General features: G+C 47.4%; 1 protein-coding gene across 8 annotated transcripts in view; it reads left to right on the forward strand.

The window, feature by feature from the left end:
- Positions 1-2,579: 2,579 nt before the first annotated feature.
- The window catches only part of LOC136852622 (transmembrane and ubiquitin-like domain-containing protein 1), a 120,410-nt gene continuing 103,188 nt past the window's right edge, over positions 2,580-19,801 (forward strand). For 2 of the 8 annotated variants that reach the window (XM_067127542.1, XM_067127544.1), the window contains exons 1-2: positions 2,581-2,717; positions 3,329-3,581. The gene's annotated coding sequence lies outside the window, so the exon portion shown is untranslated. Of the gene's footprint in view, positions 2,718-3,328; positions 3,582-19,801 lie in introns of all 8 variants that reach the window. The other 6 variants (XM_067127540.1, XM_067127547.1, XM_067127546.1 and 3 more) reach the window with 5 other exon arrangements.

A 19,801-nucleotide genomic window follows, 5' to 3' on the forward strand; every position in this document is an offset into this window, starting at 1 on the left:
GCAGGAGTCGGTGTCGAGGAGGCACTTCCGACCGACGTTGACTGCCAGCCCGAAGTGGGCAAGGAAATCCTTACCCAGGAGCGGGGTCCTTACGTCCGCGACGACGAAGTCCCAGGAATATCTCTGGCCAAGGATGGAGATCGACAGGGGCCTGGTGTCATAGGAAAGGATGGGGGACCCGTTGGTGGCTGTCAGGAAGGCAGCCGGGTCCGGTTCTCACTTGAGGTCCTCTCTGGATACCGGGAAGATTGATCTAATGGCCCCCGTGTCTACCAGCATCATCCTGCCGGAGACGGTGTCACAGACGTAGAAACCTGTCCTGCTGGCCGCCACCTCCCCCGTTTTTTGAATGGGCGAATGAACAGGGTGGCAGACAGTTCCGGGAATCCTTGCCAAACTGCCTGTGGTAGTGGCAATTAAAGCCCTGGAGAATTCCATCTGTTGTGAGGCGCTGGGCGCCTCCTGGCGACGACGTTGACCTCCTGCTCTGCGCCTTCCTCCTGCTGGATGGTGCTGACTGGTAGTGCAGGTGCTGGTACCTGCTATGTTGCCCTCACGGAGTCCGTCAGGTTCTGCGCTGTGCAGATCAGGTCATCGAGGGGCATGGCATAGGGCTCAGGGATTTGTGTGCGGACCTCCGAGAGGAGCTGACGAAGGAGGAGCTCCCGCGACAGGCTTATTTCTTCCTGTTTTCCGGTGCCGTCGGTGTCTGGGAGGGTGAGGAGGTCTTGAATCATGCCCCATGACTCCATGACGCTCTGGTCCTGTTGTGGGCTGACGGCGAGGTCGAGGGAGCGGGCGGCCCGCTTGGCGACCGGCAGGGAGCATGCCTCGAGTAGGGACTTCTTCAGGAGGTGGTAGGTGAGGGGGCGTGCGGCGGACACCCACGGAACGAGCTTTCCATAGGTTTCCTCCGGCAGGGCGTTGAGTACTGTGTCCACCTGCAGCACCCCGTCATTGAGTTCCACCAGCCTGAACTGGCTCTCGACCCTGTACACTCATGCCGATGGATTCCCCTGTGTGAACGACAGCAGTTTTATGGACAGGGCGACCCGTGATTGTCCTGCCAGGCAGGGCGCCATGCAGGGGAGAGTGCGGGGGCATGGGCAGGGGTGTGGAAGAGCGTGAGAGCCTCGGCATGGGGACGGGCGCTGGTGATATGGGAGGGAGGTAGGCATCCGAATCGGCGAGGTTAGCGGTTAACTGAACGAGGGAAGGGATGTCCGTGTCCATGCTCGCTCTTTGCCCTCTTAACTGGAGTAGGATACTCGTGTCAAACCGCACTTGGAAGCGCGCCGTGTGAGTCCGCTAATGACGCTGGTGATTTTGCCGACGAGTGTCAGCATGCCCAAACGCTGGTTCAGCGCCGTAATTAGTCCGCTAAGGGCTTGAGTAAGTTCCTGAGGCCAAGACTGAGTCGCCGTATGGGTCCCCTAATGGCTTCGGGAACCACTCTGGGGTCACCACTTTAAGAGGTGCAAAAAAACGAGCAGGTAAAAGAGAACTGCTAATTTATTCATTGTTGTTGTTGTTTAAGATTAAGCCAGCCTTGTGCTGGCACGGGCTCTTGCTCCTGGAACAGCCCGTAACAAAATTTGTTCATGACCCAGGCGGTTTATATAGTGGCAGACTGGCGTCGAGCCGCGGAATACAATGGGAGCCTTAGTGACCTGAGGTCGATAATAAATAACAATAAATACAGCGATCGAGTACACTTTACAATGTGAAAATAGACAGAAGTGAAATTGGATACAATCTTGATGCCTGTGAAAGAAGAAACATACGATACACAATTGATAACAGGTAAACAAATATATACATAGTTTAAATGACTGAATTTACGTGACCTGGCACGTTAGGCGTGACTAATTGTAGAGGCAAAGAAAATGGGAGGTCTCCACAGAAAACTTGCTCAGAAGAGACTTTACAAATGACTTTACAGATGAGACTTTACAAATGACTTTACAGATGACTTTACAACTTCATCCATTCTCGTGTCAGCCAGCTTTGCTAATTTTCTTAAGCGGCCTACTATTTAGCCCACAGAATTTGTTCTTGATGAGTAGTAATTCTTAAGGAACATTCCAAAAAGCTTATCAACTTGCTTATATAGAAAGCAAGAGAATATGGAACAAACTGGAGAACAAAATAGATAATAAGCGTGAAATGTAATAAACTTCATAACATAAAAGGTGGCTATGGTATAGATATATTAGATTTATAGCATGCGGGCAGGATGGCGTAGACTGAAGTTCTATTACAATTTCTCTTAAACTTACAAATATTCATAGTTGACGTTAAGGCCGGCAGTATTATGTACCTGTGGATATATTGTTTCTTTTCGCTCAGATGAACAAACCTTTAAACAAAATCACTGACAATTTTGTACGAAATTTCCTTAATTTTGTTACAAATTGTTGGCATGAGTAATTTGATTTTCTGTAACTCAAACGATACTCGAGGGGTATTCGCACGCCACATTTAAAAAGATATATAGGATCAAAGATAATTGAGAGAGAGAGAGAGAGAGAGAGAGAGAGAGAGAGAGAGAGAGAGAGAGAGAGAGAGAGAGAGAGAGATGACCAGGCTTTTTGACGTCACTGAAGGAGCGCTATTGTTCCGTGCGAGGATTTAAAGAAGAAGACGACTAAGTGCCAGCAACCAGTCTATTGTCGATTGTTATCATCACGTAAGAAATTGCATCAGTTATCATGCAGGTAATTTAACAAAACCAACTAATAATTAACAGCATTTAACGATGAAATGACTCACTGGTACATAATAGTTAGTAATCTATCTAATGTAGGCTATTATTAACCCAATCACGTACTGACTCTTATGTCAGGGTCACAGACTCGAACCCTACAGGTTTTACGCTAGGCCTTTTACCTTGGCTATATTCCAGCCTGAAAGTTTTTGATATTAGTCTTAGTTTTAGTTCAGTGGTCAGTCGGAGAAGGACAAAGTAGGCTAGCTATCATGCCATAGGGCAGGTCAGGCATAGACTAGGCTTAGGCTATGGCTTGCGTAGGTAGGCCAGTCTGATTTTGTTAGCTTGTAATCCGAATTGTTTGCTGGTTCGAGTAGAAATGGGTAACTTTTAAAGATGAAACTCAATAAGGAAAACTATAGGGTTAAACTATAGGCTAGAACAGCTCTGCACAGAATATTACCTTGGAAATTGATTTTTCTTATACTATTAGGCCTGGTGTTGCTGATGAAGTAGGTGGTGGTGTTTACTGATGGACAATCAGTATTGGAAATTGTATGGATATATTAGCTCCACACCTGTTTTTGCCTTTTCAACTGGTTTTTTCTACACTTTTAGGGGTTCTGATACTGGCGGTGCATCTGTTTGTTGTCGGCCAAATGGAATGTACCTTCGCCGTGTTTAGTACTGGCCCGAGGGGGGTTGGGTACCCATACGTTAACAAGTTATTGCACTTGCCGGACGGGATATGAACCGTTCAAACCGACTCACCGGTGCTCTTTCTTGTGAAGATCGCGTATGGAAACCCCTTGTTGGATGGACTTCAGGGGTTAATTACAGGTTAATTACACTCGAGCGCCAAAAATTAAAGGTAAATTCATAATTAGCAACCAAAAAAACTGTAGAAAAAGCCAAGTTAGAAGGCAGTCGCCGCCATGGAGCTACTATATAGTTCTATCTCATTATTAACCTCATATCTCTAATCCACATGGTTGGGGACCCTCTGGGAACCTGAGGTTTTGGTTGGGGAAATCATTGGGAGAAAGACTGGACTGTCATGTTGTTATTAGGGAGCCATATGTTCAAGAAGGGATTGGCCAAGGAAACCTAGCCTTTTATAAAAGGAACTGTACTAACCTAACCTAACCTAAACCTAGTGGGTAGTGTTACTTAACAGGGAAGCTCTTTGTTGGGTGAGTCGGTAGAGCTGCGGACTGTTACTCGATGGGCCGGAGTTCAATTCCCCGGCTGGCTGATAAAGAGTTAGAGGAATTTATTTCTGGTGATAGAAATTCATATCTCGCCATAATGTGGTTCGGATTCCACAATAAGCTGTAGGTCCCGTTGCTAAGTAACCAATTGGTTCTTAGCCACGTAAAATAAATCTAATCCTTCGGGCCAGCCCTAGGAGAGCTGTTAATCAGCTCAGTGGTCTGGTAAAACTTAGGTATACTTAACTTACTTAACAGGGGGCTCAGTCCCCCTAGTGAAGGAAACTGCACTTTTCACCAAAAGTTCCCCTTACAACACAGTGCATGTGCGGTAGCATTCCAGGATGGCCAGCATACAATAACATATCAGTTCTGAAGTTAATTAGAGGTTAAAATTTCAGTCAGCCAACAAAAAATAATGGTAAATTCTTGATAAGCAACCAAAATACTATAGCAGAAGTCAGTTTCCAAGGTAATACCCCATGCAGAGCTGTTCTGTAGTTCTACCAACTATAGAACAGCTCCACACAGACTATTACCTTGGAAATTGATTTTTCAATTGATTTTTCCAATATTTTTAGTTTTGCTGATGAAGGAAGTGGTGTCGTTTATTGCCAGTCAATTAGTATTACCTCATATCTTTATCCAGCATGGTTGGGGACTCTTTGGGAACGCTGGGTTTTGGGTGGGGGAAATCGCTGGGAGAAAGACCGCACTGTATGTTGTTGGTCTGGAATGGTTCCGTGCATGCACTAGTCATTAGAGAGCCATATGTCTGAAAAGAGATTGACTAAGGAAACCTATCCTAAAAGGAACTATACTAGCCTAACCTAACCCAAACCTAGTAGGCAGTGTTACTTAACCAGGGGGCTTAGCCCCTCCAAAGGAAACTGCACTTTTTACCAAAAGTTCCCCAATAACACTTTGCATGCATGTTAGCATTCCAGGATGGCCAGCATACAATAACATATCAGTTCTGAGGTTAATTGCAGGTGACCAACAAAAAATAACAGCAAATTCTTGATAAGCAACCAAAATACTGTATCATAGAAAAAGTCAGTTTCCAAGGTAATACCCCATGAGGAGCTGTTCTATAGTGTTACCCCCCCAAAATTTTAGGGAACAGTGGGAAAGTGGGGTTTTTTTTGTGAGTAGGGGGAAACCATAAGTGAAATAGGCCTACAAGGATGCCAGGTCCATACCTGGCTAGGCAGGGGCTTTGCCCCTCTGGACCCCCCCCCCCACCTAACCTGAATAGTAATTTGTTCCGACACAATATACAAACCCTCGGTCCTTTACATTAGGAATTACTTTCAGGCGCAGGCTGGAAATGGCCGTTAAACTCTTGAGCAAGGTGGTTAGGCAGTAACTACCACCAGGTAGGCGGGGATACCCGCCTACCCGGATGTAAACATTCCAGTTTGCTTTCGGCCGTCATGCGTTGCTGACGTGATTTTCGTTCTCTCCGCCTGACTGTCGTTAAGCTCTTATTATCCCGGTGGGATCTTTCTGTATTTTTGTGTATTTATACGTGTTTGATATTTATTAATACAAACCCACGATTTGTGATAACCTTGTATAAGCCGTTGTTCCCTGCCTGTCTTGGGTTTGACGGCCAAGGGCGTAACTGGAGTAGCATAACCAAGTGGTAATGCTTCTCTTCCAGCAGCCCTTTACGTAAATACTGAAGGCGCCCTTGTACTTACGGAGATATAGTTTGGGACGAAATATCTTCACTCCCCTACGTTCATCGGGACGTAAGAGTTCGTTCCCTTCTTGGGCTTCCGCCCTCCGTGTATAAGGGGCATCACTAATCCTTCCTACTTATGCTGAGTGTTGCTCGCCTCCTGCGCTTGGAGAATTACGGGCCGGGCGGGAGGTTGCGGGCGTCGTCGATAAGTTCCGCTTCCACGGCGCCCTTGGTGGCCTCCCCTCCGTCCTTTTTTCTCTTCACATAGGTTCTTCCTTCTCCCCTTTAGTAGATCTCTCTCCTTTGCCCTCTTTGACCGCTCGTCGGGCGAAGTCCAGGGGCAGGGAGCGATCGGGTAACCTCTTGTAGAGTACCTCCTCCCGCTGCGTAGGGCAGTTCCCCTTGTAGCGGGAGGAATCTCCCTCTACTAATCATCTTTGCTTTTCTTTCAGGTTGACAGTGAGCATCGCAGACATAGCAGTAGTTGGCTGGATATATCGAAGGATATCTTGCATGAAGCAGTCCCGACATTCATTCAGTGTTGCTTCGGGATCAACCACAATACCTGGTTAGATGACATATTGCAATGCACTCCCTGAACACCTGAATTAGCCCTGGTCACCTACCAGCCCGAACTACATCCCCATAGCTTTTACCACTAAGTGGGTAATAAACTGTTAGCGTTACCAACGCTTACAGGAAAATCTAGTCAAATGAGTTACCTGAAGTACCGTTGGCAACACTGCTGCAAGTCCCGGCCGAGTGAGGCCGAGATACCCCAATTGCTTTTTGTTCGCCATGCTGTGTGGGTGTGTCCCACATCAGGCGAACTTTTGGTCATTTAGCCCGACCCCCATTCAAGAATTTGGACATCAATCACGATTTGGACGTTTTCAACGCATTTTCTCCTGGATGGATACTTTATTGATAGGATTTGGAACTTCTCTCCCAATTTTGACTTTGGACTCGTTTGGATAAGTCAAACAAGAAGACGTCACCGTCTGCTAGCGCCGATGCTTCCACTTTTTTTACATCTTTGACGACAGAGCCTTCTTCTGCTGGAGATGCTGATGCTCATCGGCCCTACACGTTCTACAAGCGTAGGATGAGTACCCTCAAACACGATCGACATTCTGTTTGTGTTTTATGTAGGAAGACACCGTGTAGTATCAGTCAGATAGGCGGCGAGTCTTGGTCGGTAGATCAGATGGAAGAATTATTCAAAAAGTTAGAGGACAAGTTACTAGGTGAGTATGTCTAGTTTATTTTTCTAGCTTTACGACTAAATTAACGGAAACTAGAGATAAGGATAGTAGTAATAGTGTTGTAGATACTAATCGTTCTTTTTCAGCCCCCCTGCCTGTTCCAGAACCAGCCCTAACGGGTGGCGGGGGTCATGGAGAACTGCAAACCTCCAAGGGGAGAGGTATAGGAGTTTCACGCATCAGAAACAGCGAGGGTCTTCCTCTTCAAGTTGCGATCGCCCCCGTGTTTTTGGAGAACTTTGCGCCGATTCGTCGGCGTAAGGATCCTGGGACAGGACCGCGGCTCCTCTAATGAATAACCTTCATCACTCGCAACCCTTGCAGTTCCTGAGGGGCTGAGAGTGTCAGGGACCGCCGCGGTCCTGGCTTCCGAGAGCGTTCTCGACCTGATGAATTCTTTGCTTTGAAGGAGTTAATTCAGGTCACGACACCAAGCTTCCACTCCTGCCTCGATAGAATATGAATTCTTGCCTCGGAGGGTCTTGCTGACTGCAGTTTTTTGGGCAATTCTGGTGCTAAGAAGGACTTTGTCCCAATTCAGATCTCCGGTTTCGTAAGTCCCGAGTTGGCTCGACCCTTAGGAACGAACTTTTACTTGGTTCTGCCTTTCTCTTTCAGAGATTTGCCAGATACCCCGGTAATCAAGGGTCGCACCAGGCCACTGACTTGTCCTTTGGACATTGGCCAAGAACTTTGGGTCTTAGTCATCTCAACTCGACCTTGAGTTCAAACCAGCCCCCCTCAACTCCTTAGCTAAGAAGTCCTAGGCTTCAGAAGAAGATTGCAACTGCTGATGCCTGGACGAAATGATACTTACCGAGTCTCTGGAACTGGCAGCGACATTGCCGAGACCTGGGAATGGATTTCTTCAGGAGAAGTATCTATTTTCCTTAGGTCTCGGCAATTCTTTCCATCGAACTTCCATCCCGCCACCTCTCCCCGTGCTCCCTATTCGGGAAATGCCAGCCCGGGTAGAGCTAATTGCCTCGGTACCCTGTCATCTTGCAGAAGTTTCCCCATGGTGGAGAATGGAAATCTGCTTCCTTTCCTCTGTTCTTTCCTCTTCGATGTGTGAGAAAAGAGTTAGGCTAATGCTTGATTGAAGGAACCTTCGAATATGCTTGCATATTCCCCTCACATCTTGTGTCTACTTACGGATTCACAGATTGAGGAATAGGCGCACACTGGTAAGACCTTGTCTTGAATTTGTGTGACCGAGACGATTAGTACCTTCTCATCACCGTCCTGGGCTCAGGGCAGCCTTTTGGCTGACCGAGAATTCAGGATGGGTTTTGCGGCACTCACTGGTTTCATTGAACAACAAAACCACAGTAATGGCATTTGTCGACAAACAAGAGGCAATTGTTTTTTCCTCCTGTTTCATCTCGACATTTGCAGGTACTCGAGTGTTGTTCTATTGCAGACCCGACATCTCAATTAACCAGATGCATTCCTGTTGGGGATGTATTGGTAGGCAAGCCTGGCCTCGGGTTTGAGTGATCAGGAAGGAACGTGCTGCTCACTCTTTCTTCACGAAGATTCATGCAGAGACTGCTCAACTGAGAAATGCGTACCGTCCTTCTGTTGCTTCCCTGCACACAAGTCGGTAGTTTTTTCTCGCTCCTTCATACCAGACCAGGGGCCGCGCTGTTGAGGCATGCTGTCTTTTTGGTGAAAACTCGATATCGACGTTTTTTCTCGCTGTATTTGTCTGTTTCGCTAGGGGTTCACAAACATTGCTCACCCCGAGTTACAGACAAATACTTGAAGACTTCGCCTTCATCCGACCTGATTGCTGAGGCATCGAGAAGGATTCCGCTTGACCCAACCTCCTGTAGCAGCTACACAAGAAGTGGTTCTTGAGGCAGTACATCCCTGTGTGTTCAGGACTGGGAGACTTTCCAGCTTTCCTTGCAACCACAGGCTTTCTCGACGAGTGGCAACGGATATAGCTGGATATCCCTTGAAGTCCTCTGCAACACTGTCCCAGGGACTGGATCCGTCTTCACTGGTGGTGTCGTTGTCGGAACTTCTTCTCAGGTCAGAGTCGCTCGTCAAGACTTCCTCGTCTTCTCCGCTGAGGGTTGCTTCTCTCCCTTTCATTTGTGAAGAACGTAGACACTTGCGACCTAGTCTTCTATCTGAAGTAGCCTTCGTCTCCTCAGTCAAGAGTTAGCTACAGACGAGAAGCTTCTTCAGTAGTGCTCTCCCAGGGAACTGTTTCCTGGGTGGCATGCGACTCTCGTTTAGGGTTCCTGTCCGTGACCTGCACGCGCCTTACAAGAGTCGTCGGATAGAGATATGCCCTCTTAGGACCATCTCTCATCTTACCCTGGCCTTGGCGTAGAAGATGGAAGAACAGGAATGGGGATCATACCTCGACTCCTTCTCGGATGTCGTAGGTGGACTCCGAATCCATTGGCATTGACTGGCGGGTTCGAGTCCTTCTTGTTCCCCTCCTCATTGGGCTTTGTGTCGATGATCCAGATCATTCGTTACTTTGTCCTATTGGGAGCTGTGGTACTTTCCGAAAGGCTCGACATTCCTAACCTAGATGTTGTCAACGTTTTCGCTAGTACTGTCTCTCCCAAGGAAGAAGTGTCTAAGGACACATCTTCCTCCTGACTTCGTGAAGCGATCAAAGGAGGTACTTGGCAGCTGACGACGACGATACTGGTACCTTTCACCCGAGAGCTCACGAAGTCGATGGCTTGGTCCATCCCTCGCATTCCAGAAGTTTCTGTCGGTCTGGAAGCAAGACGTGGTCTCTTAGACCACACTCTTGTCTTCTTCCTTCGGTCTTGCCCACAGGCCCTTGGAACCCTTTTTCCTTGGCTCTGTGGTGGCTGCTCAGCAAGTTGTGTTGTCTTACCTGGCTCCTTCAAGAGGACGAGTAGCATCTCGCCTAAGGTATTGGTTCTGGAAGTGAGAAGGATTCCGAGAGTGACTGGCCTCTCTTCCTCCTCCTTCCCCGTCCTCCAACTTCTCCTCCTTAGGGATGAGAATAGGACTCGAACCAATAGCTGCTGGAACTGGCACTGATGCGGTAAGACTACACATTGAGGACCCCTTTCTATTTTTCTTATAGAATCATAGTAGCAATTCCACTCCTTCCTCTAGCAAGGGGAGGAAGGAGAGACTGGCAATAAGGGAACCCTATCTCGGCTTTTCCTTACTGCCTCCGACTCTAGATCCTTCCAGCCTATTTTGTAGGAGTTACGTTTCCTCACTCATGCGAAAAGGTCCAGTATCTGACATTTGATCTTGCAGTTCCTACACTCCGATCAATATGTCAGAGGCATGGTACTCCTCTTCGCCCTTTCGACCAGGAGGAGTAACCCAGGTGTGCAGAACTCCAGTCAGTTCAGGAGACTCACTCAGATTCCTCCCTCCAACCAGTGAGTCATCCTAATGTAAAAGACCGAGGGTTTGTATATTGTGTCAGAACAAATAACAATTTTTTAAGTAAATTGTATTTTTCCTAACTATACAAACCCGAGGTCCTTTACACTTTATGCCCACCTCATGCCACCCCTCAATCTGAACCTGGACCAAAAGGCAAACTGGAATGTTTACATCCGGGCAGGCGGGTATCCCCGCCTACCTGGTGGTAGTTACTGCCTAACCACCTTGCTCAAGAGTTTAACGGCTGTTTCCAGCCTACGCCTGAAAGAAATTCCTAATGTAAAGGACCTCGGGTTTGTAGAGTTAGGAAAAATACAATTTACTTTAAAAATTGTTATATTTTTTAGTAAAGCAGTAGACAACTAACATGTCCCTCTAGATCATTAACGACTGATTTACATGCAAGATGGGTGCCATTTTTAGTACTAGTAATTTGGGGATGAATGTGAAAACGTAAACACAAGATGGTAAATATTATAAATATAAACCAAGAGTGGTAAATATTTCAGTCCGTGGGGGTGTGTGTAGAATGACGTGAACAGGCTCGTAAGATTAAGACAAACTTATCCTTTTGTAAAATGCCATGTCTTGACCTAACCAGATCTTACCTTCCTAACCACACATGGGCCCTGTGCCCTGGCCTAACAAGTGGGGCTTTGCTTCCCCTGGATCCCCCAAATAGCATTAAACATTGGAAATAATGGACTAAGCTTCCTTGCAGGGGTGGTGTTAGAGCCTGGTCCCATCATTTTGGAAACAAACTGTAGTGTTCACTTTTACAAGTTTCACTTTGCAATATAATCATGTGCCAGATTTGAAAATAGGATTTTTATATAAGTGACTTATCAAGCAATTATATAGCTACTAGCTTCCTACCACTGCAGACCAAAAATTCAAATTTCGCGGTGGCGCCACCATCACTAGTGTAGGTGACCGGGTCCCGCCCACTATTGGGACTGACAGGTACAACTGAGCAGGTAACTGAAATTCATTTTCTGCTGGCTTCCGATCAACATCGGTGGTTTTTGGGCAGTACCTTTCGTCATTTTTTGGATTTGTTGTTCCTGTATTGGTGATTTATTCAGATTTTTTGTGGCTTTTTTCAATTAGTGAATTGTTAGCTTTGGTAAGCATTTTTTCCATAATTGAAATGTCAGATTCTAGTACATCTAGTGTTCGGTTTTGTACTGAGGGGTGTAAAACTAGATTAAGTAAAGTGACATATGATTCCCATACTAAATGCATAAAATGTAGGGGGCAGGATTGTAATGGGGAGATTACCTGTCCAGAATACAAGGATTGGGATGAACATCAATGAAAGGTTTATAGGTCTCATTCTGATAAACTTGATAGAGATAGGAAGAGGAAGGCGGCTCTTAGAGCCGAAAATAGAGCTAGCTTAGAGGCTACTCTTTTGCCTTCAGTGGCTGAGGGTAGCACTATTTCTTCTCCTCTTATCCCGTCTTTTTCTCCCATCCTGAGTCCTCCTACTGCTTTACCACAAATGCCTTTACCTACTTGCCATGTTTCTGATCTCAACACCATTGCCAGTCTCGAATCTAGGTTTGATAGGAAGTGTGAGTTCCTGGCCAATACAGTCTTGGAACTAGGTTTATCTTGTAAAGCTTTTGTGGATAAAGCATCTGTTCCCAGTGTTAGTGCTCCCGGTGCCAGTACAAGTGCAGTGCAGAGTGAGAGTGCTGTGATTTCCGAGGAGGCGGCTGTCTGTCCTACCAGTGCTCCTAGATGAAGGTCCCTGTCCTGCTCCCCCGCACTGTGGAGAAGACATACCAGAGGTCGAAGGGAGACTGGTAGGGTTTGCCCACAGGCAGTTGTCCCCTTCGTCGAGCCTGTTGCACAGTCCCAGGCATCGACTGAGCGCCACTGGAAAGGCGTCTCTTTTAGTGCGCATCGTCTGTCAGATTCTGAGGATTCGTCATCGGATGGAAGGCGTCGTCAGCGTCGATCTTCCACTTGTCGTCCTTTGAAGAGGCATTCTGCTGCTGCGGACAGCTCGCTGCCTCCTGTTAAGAGGCTTAAGGAGGTCAGCATGAGTCCTCATCCCTCCTGCAGCTTTGCTGATCCGAGGCGGATCTTCTTCGTCAGCACAGATTCGTCAGTTAGGTTGGGACAGTCCGGAGTCTCTGGGTTCTGGAGATCGTCAGATCTTGTCTCTGAAGCGCTCTCATCGTAAGTGCTCCCGTGTTCCTGAGTGCCTACCTTCTCCCGAGCTCTTGGCACCAGCTGCCCCATCTCAGGCGTCCGCGCCACCTCATTTGGCGCCTATCTCTGCTCGCTCGGTGCCAACTGTTGACCGTTCGACTCCTTCTAAGCACCTGGCGCTATCGCCTCCTCGTCCTCTTGCATCTTCTAAAGATGATTTGCCTTTGGCCCCGATTAAGTGCCAAGCTTGATGATTTGATGAACTAATTGAAGAAGAAGACTGTTTCCAAGACTGAGGATCCCAACTTGTCTCCGATATCGTCAGGTGAGGAAGAAGCTGATCATGATTCGGCCTCTACTTCGGCCATTCGAGCCTCTTCAAGTTCCTATTAGCGAACTTCCTGGATTTCTTCCAGCACGCGCCTCCAGATCCTCCTGCTTCTACCTTTTTGATGAGGAAGCAAGCTAGTGACACTTGTCTTCCTAAATTAGTCCACTCCTCTTCTTCGAAAAGAGCATTGAAAGAGGTTGATGAGTGGTTGAGTTCTGAGAGGGACTCCGGCAAGGCTATGTTCACCTTCCCTCCTTCGAAGCTTCTTAAAAGGAGATTGTTCCGACACGATATACAAATCATTGGTCCTTTATATTAGGAATTACTTACAGTGAAGCTGGACACGGCCTTAAACTCTTGAACAAGGTGGTTAGGCAGTAATTACCATCAGGTAGGTGGGGAATACTTGCCTGCCGGGATGTAAACATTTCAGTTTGCTTTTGGCCATCATGCATTGCAGACATGTTTTCGGATCTCTTTGCCTGACTGTCGTTAAGCTCTTTATTATCCTGGTGGGATCTTTGTGTATTTTTGTGTATATATTACGCGTTTGATATTTATTAATATACAAACCCACGATTTGTGATAGCCTTGCAAATAAGCCATCGTTCCCCTGCGTTTGTGTCCTGGGTTTGACGGCCAAGGGCGTATTTAGAGGGGCGTAACCAAGTGGTAATGCTTCTCCAGTAGCTGTTTATTTAGATACTGAAGGCATTCCCCTGTATGTTCGGAGATATTAGATTGGGACGTAATATCTTCGTTCCCCCACGTTGATCGGGATATAACAAGTTCGCTCCCCCTCTTGGGCTCCCGCCCTCCGTGTACAAGGGCATGACTACTTCCTTTCTGCTTGTTCACGGTAGCCAAGAACCGAGCTTTCCTGACTCGGTTCGGCTCAGCCCTGCTGGCTCGCCCAGGCACCAATCACGTTTACTTGATCGGTTCGGATCGGCTTGGCTCGCTTGGCTCAGCTCGCTCTCCCAGACCCTGATTGTTTTACTAGACTGGCTCGGCTTGCTCCCAGCCCCTGATTGCTTTTAAGTGATCGGCTTGGCTTGGCTCCCTCACCTCATGTGGTTTGGCTTGCTCGCCCAGCCCCTGATCGCGTTTATGGGATTGGCTCAGCTCGCTTTATTCAGCGAACTGAATGCAGTCGAGGTTCTCGTCTCCTCTTCCCTCAGACCCTTTCGGGTGTTGCCAAGGGATGCGAGTTGGATAGAGAGGACCCCGACAAGTTTCATTTTTTATCAGTTCCGCTACAAGGATCTATGTCTCGGGCTTGGTTCTCGGATCGGCTTGCTGTATATCCGAGTAGTCGAGGATGGTTTTCTGGGTTGTGGCGAGGTTGTTCATCCAAGGAGGAGGTCGGGAGTGTTGGGCCCCAGGAAGACTCAAGGGTCTTCTTCAGGATGCGGACACCCTCGATTTTCTTTTAGCAGAGATCTTTACGCTGATTAGTCGCACAATAATCTCAGGGAGAGGACCATGGCATCCCTTGTGAATAACTCTTCACTGCTCCTTGCAGGGGTTTTGTTGGGGCTGCTGCAGTCCTTGCTTGCTATAAGGGCTTTCTCAACCAGATGAATTTTTTTTTTCCCTGGACAAGGAGTTCATTTTGGTCGAGCCACCCAGTCAAGTCAAGCTCCTTCCCTTCCTTTCCCTTGACAGAAGCGATTCTTCTTACCTCGGAGGGTTCTGATGCCGACTAGCAGATTGTTCTGGCTCTGGCTCGTCCAGAATCGGATCTCTTGCTGTTTCTCTTTGCCGCAAAGGATGTTCCCTCTTGCAACAAGAGACGGCGAACCTGGAGGACACCGCTATGGTGGCCCTTCAGGTACTGTAGTCTCCTGATGAATCTGTGATCCTTTACTTTTTCAAGGCTTTGCCTCCTCTGATGGGATCATTCCTGAAGAGAGACTCTGCCTTCTGAGACTGTTTCAGTCGGGGGATGGGTTCACCAACCCAACACCGGACAGCAGCCTGTGGGCAATTCTGGTGCTAAGATTCTGATCTTCAGTCCAGTAAGTCTTTAGTCATCACATTCCCTCAGGAACAGACCTTTACTCGGTTCTGCCTCCCTCTTTCACAGAGAGTAGGTAAATACCACAGTAGTCAAGGAGCGTGCCAGGGCAATTGCCTTGTCGTCTGGACAATGCCAGTCTAGCCCTTCCTCTGCCCCTAAGAAGTCTCAGGCTTCAAAGGACACTTGCAGAACACCCAGCTTTCCTCGTTCTCTTCTGAGAAAGTGCGCATACGTGTCACTTTCAACCCTCTTTCCAATCGGGAAGATGGCAGAGGGAGGAGAGGAAGGGAGAACGCTTGGGTTGGCGTTCTCCTCCTGCTGGTGCCTTGATGAAGGAATGATTGTCAAGTCATTGGACTATATGACAGCAACATAGCCAAAACCTGGCAGTGGATGTCCTTCAGGAGGAGTATCTGTTTTCCTCCAGGTCTTGGCCACCTTTCATCAAACTAAGCCCTTTGTTGGCCGAGTTGGTTGAGCTTCAGACCGTCATTCGATGGGCCGGAGTTCGATTCCCGCCGCCGACTGATGAAGAGTTAGAGGAATTCATTTCTGGTGATAGAAATTCATTTCTCGCTATAATGTGGTTCGGATTCCACAATAAGCTGTAGGTCCCGTTGCTAAGTAACCAATTGGTTCTTAGCCACGTAAAATAAGTGTAATCCTTCGGGCCAGCCCTAGGAGAGCTGTTAATCAGCTCAGTGGTCTGGTAAAACTAAGCTATACTTACTTTCATCAAACTTCCGTTCCGTCTCCTCTCCCGTGTTCTTGACTTCGGGAGCAGCCAGCCTGGCTAGAGCCAGTCGTCTTCGGTGTCCTGTCGTTGCTGCAGAAGCTGTCCCCTCAGGCAGTTTTGCCTTTGATTCTCTTCATGGAGAATGAAGGAGATCTGCTTCCAGTTCTTAATCCTCTTCTATTTCGAAGGATGAGGGAGGATTTAGGCAGGAGCTTGAGCGACAGGAACCTATGAATATGCCTGCACATTCTCTTCGCGACATGCTTCTGTTCCCAGATGCACTGACCGGGAAATAGGAGTACACCTGTAAGACTGTTGTGTTCGAGGTGTGCGACCCGAGACAATAAGTACCTTCTCATCAACATCTTGGAACTCAAGGCAGTTTCTTGGCCCTCTGAGAAGTTTCAGGATCAGTTTTTTGAGATACTCTGTGATGTTGGGCAACAACACCACAGTAGTGGCATATGTCAACAAACAAGAGGGTCTCGTTTCCCTCCTGTTGCTTCAGTTGACTTTGCAAGTGCTCGAGTTAGCTGTGGTGCACTCTGTAGAGCCTTCAGCCAGATACATTCCAGGCAGTGGGATGTGTTTGGCAAGTGAGCTCAGCTTCTGGCATCTAGTGACAGGGACAGAGAGCTCCCTTCACTCAATTCTTCACAGAGGGGTTGCTCGACTTGAGGGATCCCCATCATCTTTCTGTTTGCTGCCCGGCACAGCAGAAGTCTGCAGGTCTTGTGCTTCATCATACCAGACCCATGGGCAGCTACATCGATGCATACTGACACTGTGGGACAACCTCGACGTCGTCTTCTCTTTGTATTTGTCTAATTCACAAGGTGTTTAGCAGTGTCCTTCACCCCGAAAATAGATGAATGCTGGAAGACTTCACCTTTTAGAAGAGTTCCTCCCTGACCCGACCTTCTGTGTCAGTGACACATGAAGTGGTTCCTCAAGCAGTACAATCCCTGTTCCTTCACGACTAGACTATCTGGCTTTCCTTGCAAGCATAGGCTTCTCGCCGAGCAGCATTGGAGATAGTTTGATATCTCTATCAATCCTCTGCAGCAGTACCCAGGGATTGGATCCATCTTCGCTGGTTGGTGTCGTTGATGGGAGTTTTTTCTCTGGTCAGATCCGCTCTTCAGCAGGTTGTGGACTTCCTCGTCTCCTTCACCTAGAGTTGCTTCTCTCCAGTTCGATGTGAAGACTTAGGTCCTCATTCTGCCTAGTCTTTCACCTGAAAGTAGCCCGTTTCTTCTCAGTCAGGATTTAGTTATGGTGAGAAGCTTCGATCAGTCTTGCTCTCCCAGGGACCTCAGGCCCCTGGGTGGCACGTGGCTCTTGTTTAGGGATCCTGTCTCGTGCTCTGCACTCACCCTTGTGAGAGTTGTCAGATAGAGATCCAACTCTCAAGACCATCTCTTGTCTTGCTCTGGCATTAGAGAAGAGGATAGATGATTTCATGGAGGTTTTTTGCTGTAAACATTCAAGGGATAAGGATCAGTAGCTTGACTCCATCTCGGGTGACGTAGCGAACTCCGAACCCATCGGCACCTGTTGCCAGGTTCGAGTCCTTCATGATCCCCTCCCCCTTGGACTTTGTAGTCGATGATCCAGATCAGTTGCTACTTTGTCCTGACAGGGTGCTGCGGTACTTTCTGAAGAAGTCTCGCATCTATAATGAATGTTGACAACTTTTCGCTTGTACTAGTACTAACTTGCCCAAGAAGAAGTGTCCAAGGACACGTCTTTCTGTCTGGCCTTGTGAGACGATCGGAAGGGTATACTCTGCAGCTGACATTGATGACACTTGTACACTCTGCCTGAGAGCTCATGAAGTCAATGGCTTGGTCCATCTTGCATTCTGGAAGTTTCTGTCGGTCTGAAAACAGAGATGTGATCTCATCAGACCACATTTATGTCTTTCTACCTTTGGGTTTTTGCCCACGAGTCCTTGGAACCCCCTTTCCTTGGACTTTTGGTGGCTGCTCAACAAGCTATGTTTTCTTACCCAGCTCCTATAAGAGGACAGGTAGCATCTCGACTAAGGTGTACGGTTCTGGAAGTGAGAGGGATTACGAGAGTGACTGGCCTCTCCTCTTCCTTCCTCGTCCCCCTGCTTCTCTTCCTTCGGGCAGAGAATGGTACCAAACCAACACTTCCTGGAACTGGTGTCTGATGCAGTAAGCTTACACATCGAGCACCCATTCTATTTTTCTTTCTTAAAATCATAGAAGCAGTCCTGCTCCTTCCTCTAGCAAGGGGAGGAAGGAGACCCTGGCAATAAGACAAACCCTTTTCTGGTTTTTACCCTAATGCCTCCGACTCTCTAGATTCTTCCCAGCCTATTTTCGTATGAGTTACGATTCCTTACTCATTCGAAAAAGTAAGGTCCAGAATTCTGACAATTGATCTCACGGTTACTATACTCCGATCAATATGTCAGGGGCATGGTACTCCTCCTCGCTCTTTCAACCAGGAGTAGTAGCCCAGGTGTGGCGAACCCCAGTCAATTCAGAGACTCACTCAGATTCCTCCTTCCAACAAGTAAGCCTTCCTGTGTGAAGGACTGGTGGTTTGTATATGATTTAGGAAAAAAATCACAGTTTTTTTAAAGTAAATTGTATTTTTCCTAACTATACAAATCTGAGGTCCTGTACATTACATTTCTGCCCTCCTCATGCCACCCCTCAATCTGAAACTTGGGACGAAAGGCAAACTGGAATGTTTGCAGGCGGGACTCCCACATATTGGACAGTTACTGCCTAACCACCTTCTTCAAGAGTTTTAATGGTCATTTCCAGCTTCGCTGTAAGTAATTACCAATGTAAAGGACCTTAGGTTTGTATAGTTAGGAAAAATACAATTTACTTAAAAAAAATTGTGATGTTACTGGCAGGGCCTCTGATTCACTTCATCCTGTCTAAGTAATACCTCATTGCCCTCACTGGGCAACGAACCCTTTCCTCCTCCTCTGGTCCTAGAATGTCCATGAGGTTTTTAATAGAGAACAAGTGTGGCCAGGGATTAAACAGGGACTCGTTCTTAACTAGGAAGCCAAGCACAAAAGGTGCAGACAGGTTCTTCCTTAGTGAAACCAATGCACTCGTCTATAGCTTGCAATTCACTTACTCTCTTGGCAGTGGCCAAGGCTATTAGAAAAAGTCTTCTTTGTCAAATTCTTGAGTGAAATGGTATGGAGAGGCTCAAAGGACCCATTAACCATTTAAACACTACATCCAGGTTCTATGACATGGCGTCAACCTTCACCTGTTTAGTAGTCTCGAAAGACTTAATCAGATCCGTCAGGTCTTTATTAGATGCCAAGTCCACTCCTCTGTGCTTGAAGACTGATCCCAGCATAGACCTGTAGCCCTAATAGTCGATGGAGAGAGCCTTGGAGGTCCTGAGAAAGAGAAGAAGGTCTGCTGTTTGGGTTAGAGTGGTTTTAAAAAAAAGTTAAGTATACCTTAGTTTTACCAGACCACTGAGCTGATTAACAGCTCTCCTAGGGCTGGCCCGAAGGATTAGACTTATTTTACGTGGCTAAGAACCAATTGGTTACGTAGCAATGGGACCTACAGCTTATTGTGGAATCCGAACCACATTATAACGAGAAATGAATTTCTATCACCAGAAATAAATTCCTCTAACTCTTCATCAACTGGCCGGGGGAATTGAACTCCGGTCCATCGTGTGACAGTCCTCAGCTCTACCGGCTCACCCAACGAAGGCCTTACAGTGGTTTTAGCAGATGAGATGTTGCTGCTGCTGCACCACCTGCGGAATATAGACCACTTGGCCTGGTAGACTTACCTCTACATTTAGAAATAGCTTCCGCAGCTTGCTTTGAAAAACATTTTACTCTGACGAGCCTCCGGATAGTCTGAAGCCTGTCAGAGCTAGAGCGGATAGTCCTTGATGGAACTTCCAAAGATGAGGCTGTTTAAGATGTGGACATTGAGGCAGTAACCTTGGAAAGTCCACAAGAAGCTTTAGAAGGTCTGGGAACCATTCTTTGAGAGGCCAAAATGGCACAATCAGGGTCATTGATACATTGCTGTGATTCTTGAACTTGTTGAGAACCCCCTCCTCACCATGTTGAAGGGCGGGGGGAAAGGCATAGAGGTCCAGGTTTGACTAAGTCTATCAGCATGGCATCTGCCGCCCATGCCTGAGGGTCCGGGATTGGCAAACAAAATAGAGGAAGACAGTAATTCTTCGATTGGCGAATGGATCCACTGTTGGCCTGCCCCACAACTTCCAG

This window comes from Macrobrachium rosenbergii, chromosome 25 (genome assembly GCF_040412425.1).
Source record: "Macrobrachium rosenbergii isolate ZJJX-2024 chromosome 25, ASM4041242v1, whole genome shotgun sequence".
Taxonomy (NCBI): Eukaryota; Metazoa; Arthropoda; class Malacostraca; order Decapoda; family Palaemonidae; genus Macrobrachium; species Macrobrachium rosenbergii.